The sequence below is a fragment of the Phaenicophaeus curvirostris genome, chromosome 26 (assembly GCF_032191515.1).
Source record: "Phaenicophaeus curvirostris isolate KB17595 chromosome 26, BPBGC_Pcur_1.0, whole genome shotgun sequence".
Classification (NCBI taxonomy): Eukaryota; Metazoa; Chordata; class Aves; order Cuculiformes; family Cuculidae; genus Phaenicophaeus; species Phaenicophaeus curvirostris.
In genome coordinates, this window is record NC_091417.1 from 4,918,959 (window position 1) to 4,936,475 (window position 17,517).

Genomic DNA, 17,517 nt, shown 5'->3' on the forward strand with positions numbered 1-17,517 from the left:
AAAGTGTCTTGTACCGAAGTGTCTTATACCATTCTCTTATACCGAAGTGCATTCCTTGGTGTGGTCACCCATAAATGGTAAAACACCCAGCCCTGCTGCTGCTCCCCACCACCCCAAGAAAGGCCTCACAGAAACAGAAAGCAGAGCAGGAGAACTGGACTTACATGGCCTAACAGTGAGTCTTGTTCCAGAGCCAAACACAGGTTGATACCCAGCACCTCTTGTGTTCGCACAGTGTTTCCTCTCTCAACAAAAACCTTCCCCATCACTAGGCAAAGCTGGGCATCCACAGCCCAAATGGACCAGGCTGAATGTCTCTCCAAATCAGCCATGGCTTGAGGTGAACCTCTGCCTCTTCTGTCCAGGGGGTCCAGACAAACCCTGGACCCACGGGGACAAACTGCACTGGGGAGGATTGGAGCTTCTGCCCTGAGCCACAGCCTGGACTATAAGGACACAGGTGGCAGGGAACCCCCAGCTGAGGATCCCCAAGCCCAGGGACAGAGATGCTGGCAAGGTCACTGGCTGTTGGACATTGGGGAGCTTTGCCCTGTGTGGCACGAGACTACAAGAAAGTGCTGGCACTTCCTGGGAAAACCCTGAAGTCTTGTCCAAAAGTTTAGCTTGTCATAGTTCTCACAGTGGTTTTCAGGGTCAAAAGAACACAAGTTCACCCCTGTCCTTGGAGAGAAAGGTCACAAACAACCTCTGGTCATGTGGAGACTGAGCCCTTGGCTTTGTTCCTCATGGGCAGAAATCTTTCAGCAGACACCCAGAAGCGCTGTGAGCTGGAGGAAACCCCGATCCCCAGTTCCCACTTCTGCCAGAGGCAGTCCTGAGCCTCCTGTCAAGGAAAAGAAGGGAAGGCTAGGAAAGGAGTGTCCTGTTTGGGAAAGGGCAGAGCATCCTGGGCTCTGCCAGAGCCAGGAATGAGCCTGCTCTGATCGTAGAAAGGGACGTGTTGTGGGAGGTGGAAGGGGAGGACTGGGATAACAAAGCACAAGGAATCCACTGAGCTGGACCACTCTTATACTCACCGGGCTTCACAACCAGGCGTGTCCCTGTCCCCCATGTCACTTTCTCATATGCTGAGTTCACACAGTGCTTCCCACCCCAGCAAAAACCATCAGCTCTCATGCCAGTTCCTCTACAACCAGTCTCTGGGAGATCAGCCCCTTCCCAGCAAATTTAGGCATTTTATGCAAGTAAGAATTGTCTGCTATGTGAAAGGCAGAGAGCAGGAGCTGGGAGGAGGAAGCAGGAGGAATAACTTCATGACCTTGTTGAATCAAGGTCCGTGCTTCTACCAGAGAAAGCAAATTGAACAGCCCCACAGATGGAACCAGTCTCCCGCTGTTTTAGTGACACTCTTGGGTCAGTTCCACAAAACTGTTCCACCAAGTGGGACAGGAAAAGGCTTTAAAACTTACTGGGGTTTATCCTCAGCTGAGTTCCACTGCCAAAGATGAATTCGTAGCCATAACCAGTCACACAGTGTTTGCCTTCACAACACAAACCCTGTAGATCACATGTGCTCTGCACCAGCTCATTCTTCCCAGAGCTGTGGGTTGCTGGCTTTGTTCCTTTCAACACAGTCCCACCTGGGCATCCCTTTCAGCTGGGACAGAGAGGAGTCCTGAGGGAAGGGAAACCACCCAACAATGGTCCCTGAGCAAAAGGGGAATTGGAGGCAGTTGTCACAACAGCAGGGCACTGCCCAGAAACCCAGAGGCTTCACTCCAGCTGCAGACACCTCCAGCAGTGGGGCTGTGCCAGCAGCCTCTGCACTTACACCCTGGGCAAGTGGAATGCTTGCTAGGAAGGGCAAACCTGCTGCATTTCTACAGAGCGGGTCTGGGGAAGGCAAGTTCACTGGCTTGACTTTTCCCAGGTCCTTACACTTTGGACTGTGTTCACCCTCATTATGTTCCTTCTTTCACTCCCAAACCCTTCTCCAGGCTGAAAGCAGCCAGGACCCTCAAGCCTAGAGCAGCAATGCTCCACCTGGAATCATTTCTAAGCATGAGAACATCTTGAAATAGCGCCTATGTTCTCCTTCTCTTATGAAAAGTATACATGTAAATCAGAAGAATGCTCTAGTGGACACTCAATGTCTGTGGAGTACGAAGGAAGGAGAAGGTGCACGCTCACGGGGCTGGACGGAGAGGCTGGTCCCTGCGCTAAAGGGACCATCTTGCTGCTGCCATAGCCAGCATCACACAGCATTTCCTCCCATAATGAAAAAGCCCAGGGAGCCCCTTTAGCAGCAGCACCTCCACCTGTGGGGCTGTGCTGGCAGCCTCTGTGCTTACACCCCGGGCAAGCAGGATGCTTGCTTGGAAGGAAAAACCTTCTGCATGAAGGCAAGCTCAGTTGCTTGGTTTCTTTAAGGTCCTTCCACTTTTGACAGTATTTATTCACATTACATTCCATCTTTCACTCCCACCCCTTCTCCACGCTGAAAGAAGATGGAAGCCCCATTTCCAGAGCACAATTCTGAACAGCAGAAATCTGCCAGCTGGGAACATTTTTAAGCACGAGAGAACCTTGAAATAGCACCTAGTTTCTTCTTCCCCTATAAAAAGAGTACATGGATATAACAAGGACGCTCTAGTAGACACTCAAGAACTTTGGACAAAGGACAGAGAAGGAAGCTGCACACTCACGGGGCTGGACGGAGAGTCTGGTCCCTGAGCCAAAGGTCAGCTTGTTGTATCCAGCATCACACAGCATTTCCTCCCATAACAAAAAGCCCAGCGAGTCCCTTCAGCAGCAACATCCCTGCCCAAATCATTGTCCAGCTGTGTCCAGGACAGGAGAGGCAGCAGAGCAAGGACAGTGCCTCCCACTGCAGGAGAAACCCCACTCAGACACAGTGCAATGTGACAGCCTCCCCATGGGGCAGCTGGGACAATGGGGAGCAGGCGTGTGACCACTTTCTCCGTCCCAGCCAAACTGAGAGCAATCAGGGTCATTGTGGACCCAGTGGGCACATTCTCTTATACCAAAGTCTCTTGTACCAAAGTGCATTCCTTGGTGTGGTCACCCACAAATGATAAAACACCCAGCCCTGCTGCTGCTCTCCACCACCCCAAGAAAGGCCTCACAGGAACAGAAAGCAAAGCAAAACTGGACTTACGTGGCCTAACAGTGAGTCTTGTTCCAGAGCCAAACACAGGTTGATACCCAGCAGCTCCTGTGCTCGCACAGTGTTTCCTCACTAAACAAAAACCCCTGTCCTTGGAAAGAAAAGCCACCAGCCCCTGGTCGTGGGGAGACTGAGCCCTTGGCTTTGTTCCCCATGGGCAGAAACCTTTCAGCAGACACCCAGAAGCGCTCTGCGCTGGAGGAAACCCCGATCCACAGTGCCCACTTCAGCCAGAGGCAGCCCTGACCCTCTTGGCAAGAAAAAGAAGGGAAGGGTGGGAAAGAAGGGTCCTGTTTGGGAAAGGGCAGAGCACCCCGGGCTCTGCCAGAGCCAGGAATGAGCCTGTTCTGATTGGAGAAAGGGAGGTGTTGTGGGAGGTGACAGGGGAGGACTGGGATAACAAAGCACAAGGAATCCACTGAGCTGGGCTGCTCTTGTACTCACCAGGCTTCACAACCAGGCGTGTCCCTGTCCCCCATGTCAATTTGTTGTTCCCTGAGATCACACAGTGCTTCCCACCCCAGCAAAAACCATCAGCTCTCATGCCAGTTCCTCTACGACCAGTCTCTGGGTCCTTACACAGCTGCCTGGCTGCTCATCCACATTGGTTTCCTCCCTTCACTGTCCTAGGCTGAAAACAAGGATCTTAGTGAGCCTCAGCTTTTCTCTTTCTGGTTTATGCTCTGAACAGCAATCGGCTGACCTGGAGTTGTTTGACATAACTGTCAGGAAACATTTGCCCCAAGCATGATCTGAGCCTTGCCTGGATTAGGTGAAATTCCAAAGGTGAGGAGCAGAACTGAACCCCCTTTACACATCACTGACAGCTAAACCCGGTGCTAAACACAACTGCTACCCTGGTCCTCTGTCCACAGCCATGCTCCTGTTCCTGCTCGCTGATGGAGTATCAGCTCACAGGAACACCACAACCGTAGCACATTTCTGTGAACAGAACACATCCTGGAAACAGCTCAATAGCATGAGAGCATCGTGAAAGAGCACTTGCATTCTCCTTTCCCTATGGAAGCTGACATGGACCAACCAAGCTCATCTAGAGGGCTCAGAAGTGGGCACTGAGGCAAGGAGTGTTGACAGAGGAGACACAGGGAAGGTGCAAACTCACGGGGCTGGACAGAGAGGCTGGTTCCTGCGCCAAAGGTCACCTTGGTGCCGTAGCCAGAATCACACATCCTTTCCTCCCATAACAAAAAGCCCAGTGAGCCCCTTCAGCAGCAACACCTCTGCCCAAGCCTTTGTTCAGCAGAGATCAGGCATGACGGGACAGCTGAGGGGGGACATGGGGCAGGAGAACGCAGGGCAGGAACAGAGGTTTAGCATCTGCCTGTGTGGGGTGAGGCAGGACTGTGACCAGAACTTAGAGACATGTCCAAGCCTCCTTGTCCTGCTGTCCCCGTTTCAGGATGAAGGACTGAAATAAATGAAAACACCTTGAAACAGCCCCTTCCCACATGAAATATGAGACAGGTGGACATACATTCTGGTGAGGCCACAAGGACTTTGGACAAAGGATGCACAAGGAATCTGCACACTCACGGGGCTGGACGGACAGGCTGGTTCCTGCGCCAAAGGTCACCTTGCTGCCATAGTCATAATCACACAGCATTTCCTCCCATAACAAAAAGCCCAGCGAGCCCCTTCAGCAGCAGCACCTCTGCCCAAGCCTTGGTCCGGTTGGGTCCAGGACAGGGGGAGCACGAGAGCAAGGACGGTGCCTCCCACTGCAGGACAAATCCCACTGAGACACAGTGCAACGTAAGAGCCTCCCCATGGGGCAGCTGGGACAGTGGGAAGCAGGCGTGTGTCCACTTTGTCCACCCCAGCCAAACTGAGAGCAATCAGGGTCATTGTGGACCCAGTGGGCACATTCTCTTATACCAAAGTCTCTTATACCAAAGTCTCTTATACCAAAGTCTCTTACACCAAAGGGTCTAATACCAAGGTCTTATACCATTCTCTCATACCAAAGTGCATTCCTAGGTGTGGTCACCCATAAATGATAAAACACCCAGCCCTGCTGCTCCTCTCCACCACCCCATGAAAGGCCTCACAGGAACAGAAAGCAGAGCAGCAGAATGGGACTTACGTGGCCTAACAGTGAGTCTTGTTCCAGAGCCAAACACAGGTCGATAAGCTGCACCTCCCGTGTTCACACAGTGTTTCCTCTCCCAACAAAAACCTTCCCCACCACTAGGCAAAGCTGGGCATCCACAGCCCAAATGGACCAGGCTGAATGTCTCTCCAAATCAGACACAGCTTGAGGTGAAGCTCTGCCTATTCTGTCTGGGGGATCCAGAGCAACCCTGGACCTATGGGGACAAACTGCACTGGGGAGGATTGGAGCTTCTTCCCTGAGTCACAGCCCGGACTGTAAGGTCACAGTTGGCAGGGAACCCCCAGCTGAGGATCCCCAAGCCCAGGGACAGAGATGCTGGCAAGGTCACTGCCTGTTGGAAACTGCGGAGCTTTGCCACGTGTGGCAGGAGACTACGAGGAAGTGGTGGCACTTTCTTGTTCAAAACCTGAAGTCGTGTCCCTTTGCCAAGGGTGAGCGTGTCATAGTTCTCACAGTGTTTTTCAGGGGCAAAAGAACACAAGTTCACCCCTGTCCTTGGAGAGAAAGGCCACCAATCCCTGGTTGTGAGGAGACCGAGCCCTTGGCTTTGTTCCCCACGTTCAGAAATCTTTCAGCAAACACCCAGAAGCGCTGTGAGCTGGAGGTCACCCCCATTCCCAGTGCCCACTTCTGCCAGGCGCAGTCCTGAGCCTCTTGGCAAGGAAAAGAACGGAATGGTGGGAAAGGAGGATCCTGTTTGGGAAAGGGTAGAGCACCCCGGGCTCTGTCAGAGCCAGGAATGAGCCTGCTCTGATCGGAGAAAGGGAGGTGTTGTGGGAGGTGAAAGGGGAGGACTGGGATAACAAAGCACAAGGAATCCACTGAGCTGGACCACTCTTATACTCACCGGGCTTCACAACCAGGCGTGTCCCTGTCCCCCATGTCACTTTGTCATACGCTGAGCTCACACAGTGCTTCCCACCCCAGCAAAAACCATCAGCTGTCATTCCTGTTCCTCTACAACCAGTCTCTGGGTCCTTACACTGCTGCCTGGCTGCTCAGCCACATTGGTTTCCTCCCTTCACTGTCCTAGGCTGAAAACAAGGATCGTAGTGAGCCTCAGCGTTTCTCTTTCTGGTTTATGCTCTGAACAGCAATCGGCTGACCTGGAGATGTTTGACACAACTGTCAGGAAACATTTGCCCCAAGCAAGATCTGAGTCTTGCCTGGATTACATGAAAGTCGGAAGGTGAGGAACAGAACTGAACCCCCTTTACATATCACTGACAGCTAAACCCAGGGCTAAACACAACTGCTACCCTGGTCCTCTGTCCACAGCCATGCTCCTGTTCCTGCTCGCTGATGGAGTATCAGCTCACTGGAACACCACAACCATAGCACATTTCTCTGAAGAGAAAACATCCTAGAAACATCTCTAATCACGAGAGGATCTTGAAAGAGCACTCGCATTCTCCTTCCCCTATGGAAGCTGACATGGACCAACCAAGTTCATCTGCAGGTCTTTCAAGTGGACACTGAGGCAAGGAGTGTTGACAGAGAGACACAGGGAAGCTGCACACTCACAGGGCTGGACGGAGAGGCTGGTTCCTGCGCCAAAGGTCACCTTGTTGGTGCCGTAGCCAGAATCACACATCATTTCCTCCCATAACAAAAAGCCCAGTGAGCCCCTTCAGCAGCAGCACCTCTGCCCAAGCCTTTGTTCAGCAGAGATCAGGCATGAAGGGACAGCTGAGGGGGGAACACGGGGCAGGAGAACGCAGGGAGAGAGCAGAGGTTAACCATCTGCCCGTGTGGGGTGAGACAGGACTGCGACCAGAACTAATAGACATCTCCAAGCCTCCCTGTCCTGCTGTCACCCTAGAGCTTCCAGGATCAAGGACTGAAATAAATGGAAACACCTTGAAACTGCCCCTTCCCACATGAAATACTAGACAGATGGAAATGCATTCTGGTGAGCACTCAAGGACTTTGGACAAAGGATGAACAAAGAATCTGCACACTTACAAGGCTGGATGGACAAGCTGGTTCCTGCCCCAAAGGTCACCTTACTGCTGTCATACACACAGCATTTCCTCCCATAACAAAAAGCCCAGCGAGCCCCTTCAGCAGCACCTCTGCCCAAGCCTTGGTCCAGCTGTGTCCAGACCAGGAGGGGCACCAGAGTGGGGACAGTGCCTCCCACTGCAGGACAAACCCCACTGTCAAGCTGTCAAGCTCACTGCCCATTGGACACTTTGGAGCTTTGCCACACGTGGAAGGAGACTACGAGGAAGTGGTGGCACTTATGGGGCAAAACCTGAAGTCATGCCCCTGTGCCAAGTGTGAGCTTGTCATAGGTCACACAGTGGTTTTCAGGGGCAAAAGAACACAAATTCACTCACTCATGTCTTGGGAGAGAAAGGCTACCAACACTTGGTCGTGGGGAGACTGAGCCCTTGGCTTTGTTCCCCATGGGCAGAAACCTTTCAGCAGACACCCAGAAGCGCTGTGAGCTGGAGGAAACCCCCATTCCCAGTGCCCACTTCAGCCAGAGGCAGTCCTGAGGCTCTTGGCAAGGAAAAGAAGGGAAGGCTGGGAAAGGAGGGTACTGTTTGGGAATGGGCAGAGCACCCTGGGCTCTGCCAGAGCCAGGAATGAGCCTGCTCTGACCGGAGAAAGGGAGGTGTTGTGGGAGGTGGAAGGAGAGGACTGGGATAACAAAGCAGAAGGAATCCACTGAGCTGGGCTGCTCTTGTACTCACCGGGCTTCACAAGCAGGCGTGTCCCTGTCCCCCATGTCAATTTGTAGTTCCCTGAGTTCACACAGTGCTTCCCACCCCAGCAAAAACCATCAGCTCTCATGCCAGTTCCTCTACAACCAGTCTCTGGGAGATCAGCCCCTTCCCAGCAAATTTAGGCATTTTATGCGAGAAAGAATGGTAGCCCTGATAGGAAATCTTTTGGGAATCTCATCTGCAAGAGGGATAGCAAATGGGATAGTAGTGCAAACAAGAGCATTATGAATTCAATCTTTCTTCGGCAGAGAAGAGAACAACCTCCAGGGCTGTGCTAGACGATGCCATCAGCAACCCACCCCCGACGGTCACTCTAGGGTTGGCCATGGCATGACAAATCTAACCCTGAGCAAGAAGATTCAGGATCCCGCTCTGCTATGTGAAAGGCAGAGAGCAGGATCTGGCAGAAGGAAGCAGGAGGAATAACTTCATGACCTTGTTGAATCAAGGTCTGTGCTTCTATCAGAGAAAGCAGATTGAACAGCCCCACAGATGGAACCAGACACCCTCTGTTTTAGTGACACTGTTGGCTCAGGTCCACAAAACTGTTCCACCAAGTGGGACAGGAAAAGGCTTTAAAACTTACTGGGGTTTATCCTTAGCTGAGCTCCACTGCCAAAGATGAATTCGTAGCCATAACCAGTCACACAGTGTTTGCCTTCACAACACAAACCCTGTAGATCACATGTGCTCTGCAGCAGCTCATTCTCCCCGGAGCTGTGGCTTGCTGGCTGTGTTCTTTTCAATACAGTCCCATCTGGGCATCCCTTTCAGCTGGGACAGAGAGGAGCCCTGAGGAAAGGGATATCACCCAACAGTGGTCCCTGATCCAAAGGGGAATTGGAGACAGTTGTCACAACAGCAGGGCACTGCCCAGAAACCCAGAGGCTTCACTCCAGCTGCAGACACCTCCAGCAGTGGGGCTGTGCCAGCAGCCTCTGCACTAACACCCTGGACAAGCAGGATGCTTGCTCGGAAGGGCAAACCTGCTGCATTTCTACAGAGCGGGTCTGGGGAAGGCAAGTTCACTGGCTTGACTTTTCCCAGGTCCTTACAGTTTGGGCTGTGTTTCACCCTCATTACATTCCTTCTTTCACTCCCAAAACCTTCTCCAGGCTGAAAGCAGCCAGGAGCCTCATGCTCAGAGCACGATTCCCTGAAGAGCAGCAATGCTCCACCTGGAAACATTTCTAAGCATGAGAACATCTTGAAATAGCACCTATGTTCTCCTATGAAAAGGATACGTGGAAATCACAAGGATGCTCTAGTGGACACTCAATGACCGTGGAGGACAAAGGAAGGGGAAGCTGCACACTCACGGGGCTGGACGGAGAGGCGGGTCCCTGCGCCGAAGGTCACCTTGCTGCTGCCATAGCCAGCATCACACAGCATTTCCTCCCATAACAAAAAGCCCAGCGAGCCCCTTCAGCAGCAGCACCTCTGCCCAAGCCTTGGTCCAGCTGTACCCAGGACAGGAGGGGCACCAGAGTGGGGACAGTGCCTCCCACTGCAGGACAAACCCCACTGAGACACAGTGCAATGCGACAGCCTCCCCATGGGGCAGCTGGGACAGTGGGGAGCAGGCATGTGACCACTTTGTCCATCCCAACTGAGAGCAATCAGGGTCATTGTGGACCCAGTGGGCACATTCTCTTATACCCAAGTCTCTTATATGAAAGTCTTATACCATTCTCTTATACCAAAGTGCATTCGTAGGTGTGATCACCCATAAATAATAAAACACCCAGCCCCGCTGCTCCTCTCTACCACCCCAAGAAAGGCCTCACAGGAACAGAAAGCAGAGCAGCAGAACTGGACTTACGTGGTCTAACAGTGAGTGTCGTTCCAGAGCCAAAGACAAGTTTAGACCTCGCAGCTCCTGTGCTCGCACAGCGTTTCCTTTCTCAACAAAAACCTTCCCCACCACTAGGCAAAGCTGGGCATCCACAGCCCAAATGGACCAGGTTCAATGTCTCTCCAAATCAGCCATGGCTTGAGGTGAAGCTCTGCCTATTCTGTTTGTGGGGGTCCAGAGCAACCCTGGACCTAAGGGGACAAATTGCACAGGGGAGGATTGGAGCTTCTGCCCTGAGTCACAGCCCAGACTGTAAGGACACAGGTGGCAGGGAACCCCCAGCTGAGAAGCCCCAAGTCCAGGGACAGAGATGCTGGCAAGGTCACTGCCCATTGGACACTGGGGAGCCTTGCCACGTGTGGCAGGAGACTATGAGAAAGTGCTGGCACTTAGTAGGCAAAAACCTGAAATCTTGTCCAAAGGTTGAGCTTGTCATAGGTCACAGAGGGGTTTTCAGGGGCAAAAGAACACAAGGTCCCCCCTGTCCTTGGAGAGAAAGGCCACCAACTGCTGGTCATGGGGAGGCCGAGCCCTGGGCTAATAGATGTCTCCAAGCCTCCCTGTCCTGCTGTCACCCTAGAGGTTCTGTAATCAAGGAGTGAAATAAATGAAAACACCTTGAAACAGCCCCTTCCCACACAAAATACTAGACAGATGGAAATGCATTCTGGTGAGCACTCAAGGACTTTGGACAAAGGACGCACAACAAAGCTGCACACTCACGAGGCTGGATGGACAGGCTGGTTCCTGCACCAAAAGTCACCTTTCTGCTTCCATAATCACACAGCATTTCCTCCCATAACAAAAAGCCCAGTAAGCCCATTCAGCAGCAGCACCTCTGCCCAAGCTAAGGCTGGGAGAAAGCAAATCCTCCCTTTCTTCCAGCTGCAACTCTGACTTCTCTTTCTGTCTGAAACTGCCTGGAAGTGGGAAAGCCACAAGAGGAGACAGCAGGAAGTGGAGAAGCAGGATTAAAGCAGGAGAAAAACCCTACCTGGCAGAACATGCAGCTTCGTCTCTGACCCAAACTGGAAGCTTTCTACATAGCTATTCACACAATGCTCTGCAGCCCTACAAGAACCCAAGGCTCAGTCTGCTCTCTCAACCACTCTTGGTCTCCTATTGTGCGGAAAGGGATAAACCCCATGGACAGGAGAAGGCATTTGCCCTGGGAACAGGAACAGCAAGAGGAGAGAAGAATAAGAACTCAGGGCTGACTTTCTCAGGTGCTTGGAGAACACCAGTCAGTCAGTGGCCCAAGGACTGCTCAGGACAAAGGGCTAAAGTGGCTTGGTGTAGGTTTGTCCTGCTCAAGAGAAATAGCCCAATCTCTCCATGGCCATGGTTTTTCTGGTTTAGCAATAACAAACACTTTCCTGAAGAGCTCTGGTCCCTCTTGCCCTCCTGCCTGCTTGTCCTGTTCTGGTGCCAAGGCACAGCCTGGGGCACAAATGGGTGAGATTACAAACCACAGGAATTGACCCAGTGACATGGCCCCACAGGGGCTTTAGTCCCTGACCCAAAGGGGAATTGGAAGGAATTTCTCAGGTCCTTACACTCCTGCCTGGCTGCTCAGCCACATTGGTTTCCTTCCTTCACTGTCCTAGGCTGAAAGCAAGGATCTTAGTGAGCCTCAGCTTTTCTCTTTCTGGTTTATGCTCTGAACAGCAATCGGCTGACCTGGAGATGTTTGACACAACTGTCAGGAAACATTTGCCTCAAGCACGATCTGAACCTTGCCTGGATTAGGTGAAATTCCAAAGGTGAGGAGCAGAACTGAACCCCGTTTACACATCACTGACAGCTAAACCCAGGGCTAAACACAACTGCTACCCTGGTCCTCTGTCCACAGCCATGCTCCTGTTCCTGCTCACTGATGGAGTATCAGCTCACTGGAACACCACAACCGTAGCACATTTATGTGAACAGAACACATCCTGGAAACAGCTCAATAGCACGAGCGCGTCTTGAAAGAGCACTTGCATTCTCCTTCCCCTGTGAAAGCTGACATGGACCAACCAAGCTCATCTAGAGGGCTCAGAAGTGGGCACTGAGGCAAGGAGTGTTGACAGAGGAGACACAGGGAAGGTGCAAACTCACGGGGCTGGACAGAGAGGCTGGTTCCTGCGCCAAAGATCACCTTGTTGGTGCTGTAGCCAGAATCACACATCATTTCCTCCCATAACAAAAAGCCCAGTGAGCCCCTTCAGCAGCAGCACCTCTGCCCAAGCCTTTGTTCAGCAGAGATCAGGCATGACGGGACAGCTGAGGGGGGACATGGGGCAGGAGAACGCAGGGCAAGAACAGAGGTTTAGCATCTGCCTGTGTGGGGTGAGGCAGGACTGTGACCAGAACTTAGAGACATGTCCAAGCCTCCTTGTCCTGCTGTCCCCGTTTCAGGATGAAGGACTGAAATAAATGAAAACACCTTGAAACAGCCCCTTCCCACATGAAATATGAGACAGGTGGACATACATTCTGGTGAGCCCTCAAGAACTTTGGACAAAGGATGAACAAAGAATCTGCACACTCACGGGGCTGGACGGACAGGCTGGTTCCTGCGCCAAAGGTCACCTTGTTGCCATAGTCATAATCACACAGCATTTCCTCCCATAACAAAAAGCCCAGCGAGCCCCTTCAGCAGCAGCACCTCTGCCCAAGCCTTGGTCCAGTTGGGTCCAGGACAGGGGGAGCACGAGAGCAAGGACGGTGCCTCCCACTGCAGGACAAAACCCACTGAGACACAGTGCAATGCAACAGCCTCCCCATGGGGCAGCTGGGACAGTGGGAAGCAGGCGTGTGTCCACTTTGTCCACCCCAGCCAAACTGAGAGCAATCAGGGTCATTGTGGACCCAGTGGGCACATTCTCTTATACCAAAGTCTCTTATACCAAAGAGTCTTATACCAAAGTCTTATACCATTCTCTTATACCAAAGTGCATTCCTTGGTGTGGTCACTCACAAATGATAAAACACCCAGCCCTGCTGCTGCTCCCCACCACCCCAAGAAAGGCCTCACAGAAACAGAAAGCAGAGCAAAACTGGACTTACGTGGCCTAACAGTGAGTCTTGCTCCAGAACCAAACACAGGTAGATCAGCAGCACCTCCTGTGTTCGCACAGTGTTTCCTCTCCCAACAAAAACCTTCCCCACCACTTGGAAAAGCTGGGCATCCACAGCCCAAACGGACCAGGCTGAATGTCTCTCCAAATCAGCCACAGCTTGAGGTGAAGCTCTGCCTTCTTTCACTCCCAAACCCTTCTCCAGGCTGAAAGCAGCCAGGAGCTTCATGCTCAGAGCTCTGAAAAGCAGAGATGCTCAGCCTGGAAACATTTCTAAGCATGAGAACATCTTGAAATAGCGCCTATGTTCTCCTTCTCCTATGAAAAGAATACATGGAAATCACAAGGATGCTCTAGTGGACACTCAATGACTGTGGAGGACAAAGGAAGGAGAAGCTGCACACTTACGGGGCTGGACAGAGAGGCTGGTCCCAGTGCCAAAGGTCACCTTGCTCCTGCCATAGCCAGCATCACACAGCATTTCCTCCCATAACAAAAAGTGCAGTGAGCCCCTTCAGCAGCAGCACCTTGCCCAAATATTTGTCAAGATTGTCCAGGACAGGAGGGGCACCAGAGCAAGAAGAGTGCCTCCCACTGCAGGACAAACCCCACTGAGACACAGTGCAAAGCGACAGCCTCCCCATGGGGCAGCTGGGACAATGGGAAGCAGGCGTGTGACCACTTTGTCCATCCCAGCCAAACTGAGAGCAATCAGGGTCATTGTGGACCCAGTGGGCACATTCTCTTATACCAAAGTCTCTTATACCAAAGTGCATTCCTTGGTGTGGTCACCCATAAATGATAAAACACCCAGCCCTGCTGCTCCTCTCCACCACCCCAAGAAAGGCCTCGCAGAAACAGAAAGCAGAGCAGCAGAACTGGACTTACGTGGCCTAACAGTGAGTCTTGTTCCAGAGCCAAAGACAAGTTTAGACCTCGCAGCTCCTGTGCTCGCACAGTGTTTCCTCTCTCAACAAAAACCTTCCCCACCACTAGGCAAAGCTGGGCATCCACAGCCCAAACGGACCAGGCTGAATGTCTCTCCTAATAAGACACAGCTTGAGGTGAAGCTCTGCCTCTTCTGCCTGTGGGGTCCAGAGCAACCCTGGACGTACAGGGAGAAACGGCACTCGGGAGGATTGGAGCTTCTGCCCTGAGTCACAGCCCAGACTGTAAGGACACAGGTGGCAGGGAATCACAGCTGAGGATCCCCAAGCCCAGGGACAGAGATGCTGGAAAGCTCATTGCCCATTGGACACTGGGGAGCTTTGCCATGCATGGCAGGAGACTATGAGAAACTGGTGGCACTTACTGGGCAAAACCTGAAGTCGTGTCCCTTTCCCAAGGGTGAGCTTGTCGTAAGTCACACAGTGGTTCTTGGCTGCTCAAGAACACAATCCTTGTGCGTCTTCCTTGGTTCCCTGTCCTTGGAGAGAATCAGAACTTGTTCTGACATGGTCCTGGCACAGCACACCTGTGCCTGAGCTACTGAGTTCAGGACCACACACTGCTCTGGGAACGGAAGGCAGTAGGTCACTGATTGAGGTCAATAAGTGAGGCCATACCTTAGTACACCTTTCTTCATCTCATACAGCTGTTTCTGGTTCTATGCAATATTAAATACAAAATGTTATAAAACTTACTTTCTTTCACCCTTAGTCACACTTTGCTTCCAAAGCTGAATTTCTTGCTATAGATATTCACACTCTATTTGTTTTCAAAACAACCCCCCTTTTTCTCCTCCATCTCGTTGCTTGCTAGTTCCTGCTTGGTGTATCTTTTAACTTAGCCTGATCAAGTAAATTCCTTGGCACCTTGAACTCACATGTCCTTACAAATTTTGCTAGTTGATGGGCACTCCCAGTTTTGCAACAGATGACCAGTGACTGCATGCTTTGTCCTTCATTCATGGGAAGAAGTGCTACTAGGATTAGCAGCACAATTTTCTCTTTCAGTATTAGAGCAACACTGAAAGCAGATATCTCCCCTAGCACCTTCCTGCATGTAGTGCAAATCTTCAAAATACCCTTCTTGATTCCCCAAACAAACAACACCCTACTTGTTCCGATCTCTTTCCAAGGTGGCCAAGGTGGTTTTAGTCAAGGAGAGAAATCCTGTCTGTAGCCAGTGGCAGGAGCAGCAGAGCAGACAGACAGTCAGTTTTCCCAGCAGAGAGAAGGACTAAAGCTTCTGAGAATTACTGAGAATAAAGCTCTAGACAATGAAAAAGAAAGGATAGTGAGTGTCCCTGCAGGTCTGGGATGTTCCTGGGGACATGCAGCAGTGAAGAAAAGGAGTATTTGGATTGGGACCCCTCTCTCCAGCTGTAGAAAGCTACAACTGAACTTATTGGCTTTACAGGAATAGAAACATCTGGCATGCAGTCTGTGGGGATGGATGCTCTCTGTCTGTCCTCTCACGAGGACAATTGACATCAACAGAGGCTGCCCAGAAAATTATTAGTATAGTCATTGCTCCAGAACCTGCATTGAACTCATTTTGAATGTTCACAAATGGCACATACAGGGGTGTCCAGTCCCCCAAAGAGGTATTTAGCTTTATGATGATTTTTTTCCCCCATACAAGGTCAACCTTGACCTCTGATTGCCCACAGAAGAAAAGAACAATGGAATTTTAATGGCTGTTCCATAAAAAGGAGCAATAGGCTTTCCTATCCTTAACTCCTTCAGGTTTCTACATACCTGCTTTCACTATCAGTTGTGTCCCACTTCCAAAGGTGACTTTCCAGCTGGATGCTGAAGACGCACACTGCCACATCCCCTAACAAATACCCCACACAACGCTTGGTCAGACGAGCGTATGCATTTTTTGAAAGAGATCAAGAGGGAAAACACACATCTCCCTGTCACCTTTGACTCAAAATTAGGATGCCTTTCTAGGTACATGCTTCTGTTTTTTTCCATAGAAATGCAGATAGAAACAATTTGGAAACATGTGCAGTAGAAAGCCAAGCCCATTGCCCTGTTAGCCTGCAGCTGAAGCTCCTTGAGCTGCTTTTTAAGTGGAATAAATTTTGTTATAGCCAGGAGGACAGGAGTATCTCAGCCTTGCATTTATAATGCGAAAAAGCAATTTGTTTTAACATATACCTGATTTCACGATTAGTTTTGTGCCTGTCCCAAAGATGATATCCCAGGAGATCTTCGACAACCCACAGTGGTAAACCCTTGCACAAGAACTGTAAAGGAGAGAAGCTTCGTCCTTTGAAAGCCAGAGCATGCTGTCAGATGTGGAAATGGAATGATATTTCCACTGTTTTTTTAAACAACTAGCATAGCTGTTCCTAAACCTTTTTGTGGTCTAAAGGAGTTGAGGCAGATCCACCAGGTCATCAATCTTAGGAGCCAAGCAAGGGACCAAACCCATCAGAGAAAGAAGCCAAGAAAAAAGAAACAGAAGGAAACTCCCAGAGAAAAGCAGTTTAAGGTCCTATTTTAATTTTTTATTCAGTTTCTAATGAACCTAGTCAGAGATCCAAACCTAAGTCCTACAGGCTGGTTTCACCTAATCTTTCAGGCAAGCAAAGATTATTCATAATCACTAATCTCAAATATATGCCCTGTAGGGTTCATCCTGACTAATGTGATGCTTGCAGAGCCCAAAGGTCATTCACTGATTTTAGCAGAACAAGAGCAATTCCTGACCTGTTCCTGCTCTTCTTCCCCATGCCCTCTTTCCTTCTTGTTTGAAAGAAGCTCTTCTTTTTTAGGAAGATCTGACAAAAGACCTGAAGCGCTCTCGTCTTTCCAAGCGCACTGGTGAAGTGATACCTACTGGGCTTTACCAGCAGCCAGGTTCCTCTCCCAAAGATGAGTCTGGCTGCATTTTCTGAGCTGCAAAAATGCAGTGCCCTGAACACGAGATGCTTTGACATTGCCAGGAATAAACTGAGACCCTTGTCTGCAGAAATCGTACAGTTAACATTTCTTTTCAAAGCTGCACCTTGGTAAGGAGAAACATTACCAGAAGCGCTTCACTCCCTGGTTGAGAATATTTCTACAGGGGAAGCTGTAACTGAATGTCAGAATGGCTGGCCAGGACACCTGGTCCAGTGTTTCACAGGAGCACAACTCCTGCAGTCTCCTCTGTCTCTGCTAATGCATATTAAATAACTTTGTTTTATACAGCAGAGACTTCCCAACTCTCTGGAGAACCATCTTCCCCCGCTCTGTTCCTTTCTCATGTTATTCCAAACATAGGGAGCCCCTGAGGTACTTCTCAAAAGGGATAAACTTAAAAAGCAGAAGGAAAACCCATTCTTTTATATTATCTGCAATGTCTCAGTCTACGGAGGAAGCTCAAGCAGCTTGAGAAATGAGACAATTCTGCAGTTTGGGCACAGATTTGTCACAGCTTTCTGGCATTCCATGCTGATTGACACTGTTTTCATTCTGCTGGGAATCTAGTCCTTGCTTCTTTTGTGTGATTAGAAACTTTCCACTGCAATCACTGTAGAAGGAGTCCTCTCATCAGAGTTACTCTCCATACGCTGTTACTATCGGACTTTACAACAACCCCTAGATATTTTCTGCCGGCTATATTTACACCAAATGTTCAGGCCA

At 50.7% G+C, this 17,517-nt stretch overlaps 1 protein-coding gene across 1 annotated transcript in view; it reads left to right on the top strand.

Moving 5' to 3' along the window:
- The window catches only part of SDR39U1 (short chain dehydrogenase/reductase family 39U member 1), a 115,654-nt gene extending 98,535 nt beyond the window's left edge, over positions 1-17,119 (top strand). Inside the window, exon 7 of the transcript XR_011339143.1 lies at positions 17,107-17,119. The gene's annotated coding sequence lies outside the window, so the exon portion shown is untranslated. The remainder of the gene's footprint in view (positions 1-17,106) is intronic.
- Positions 17,120-17,517: the final 398 nt, after the last annotated feature.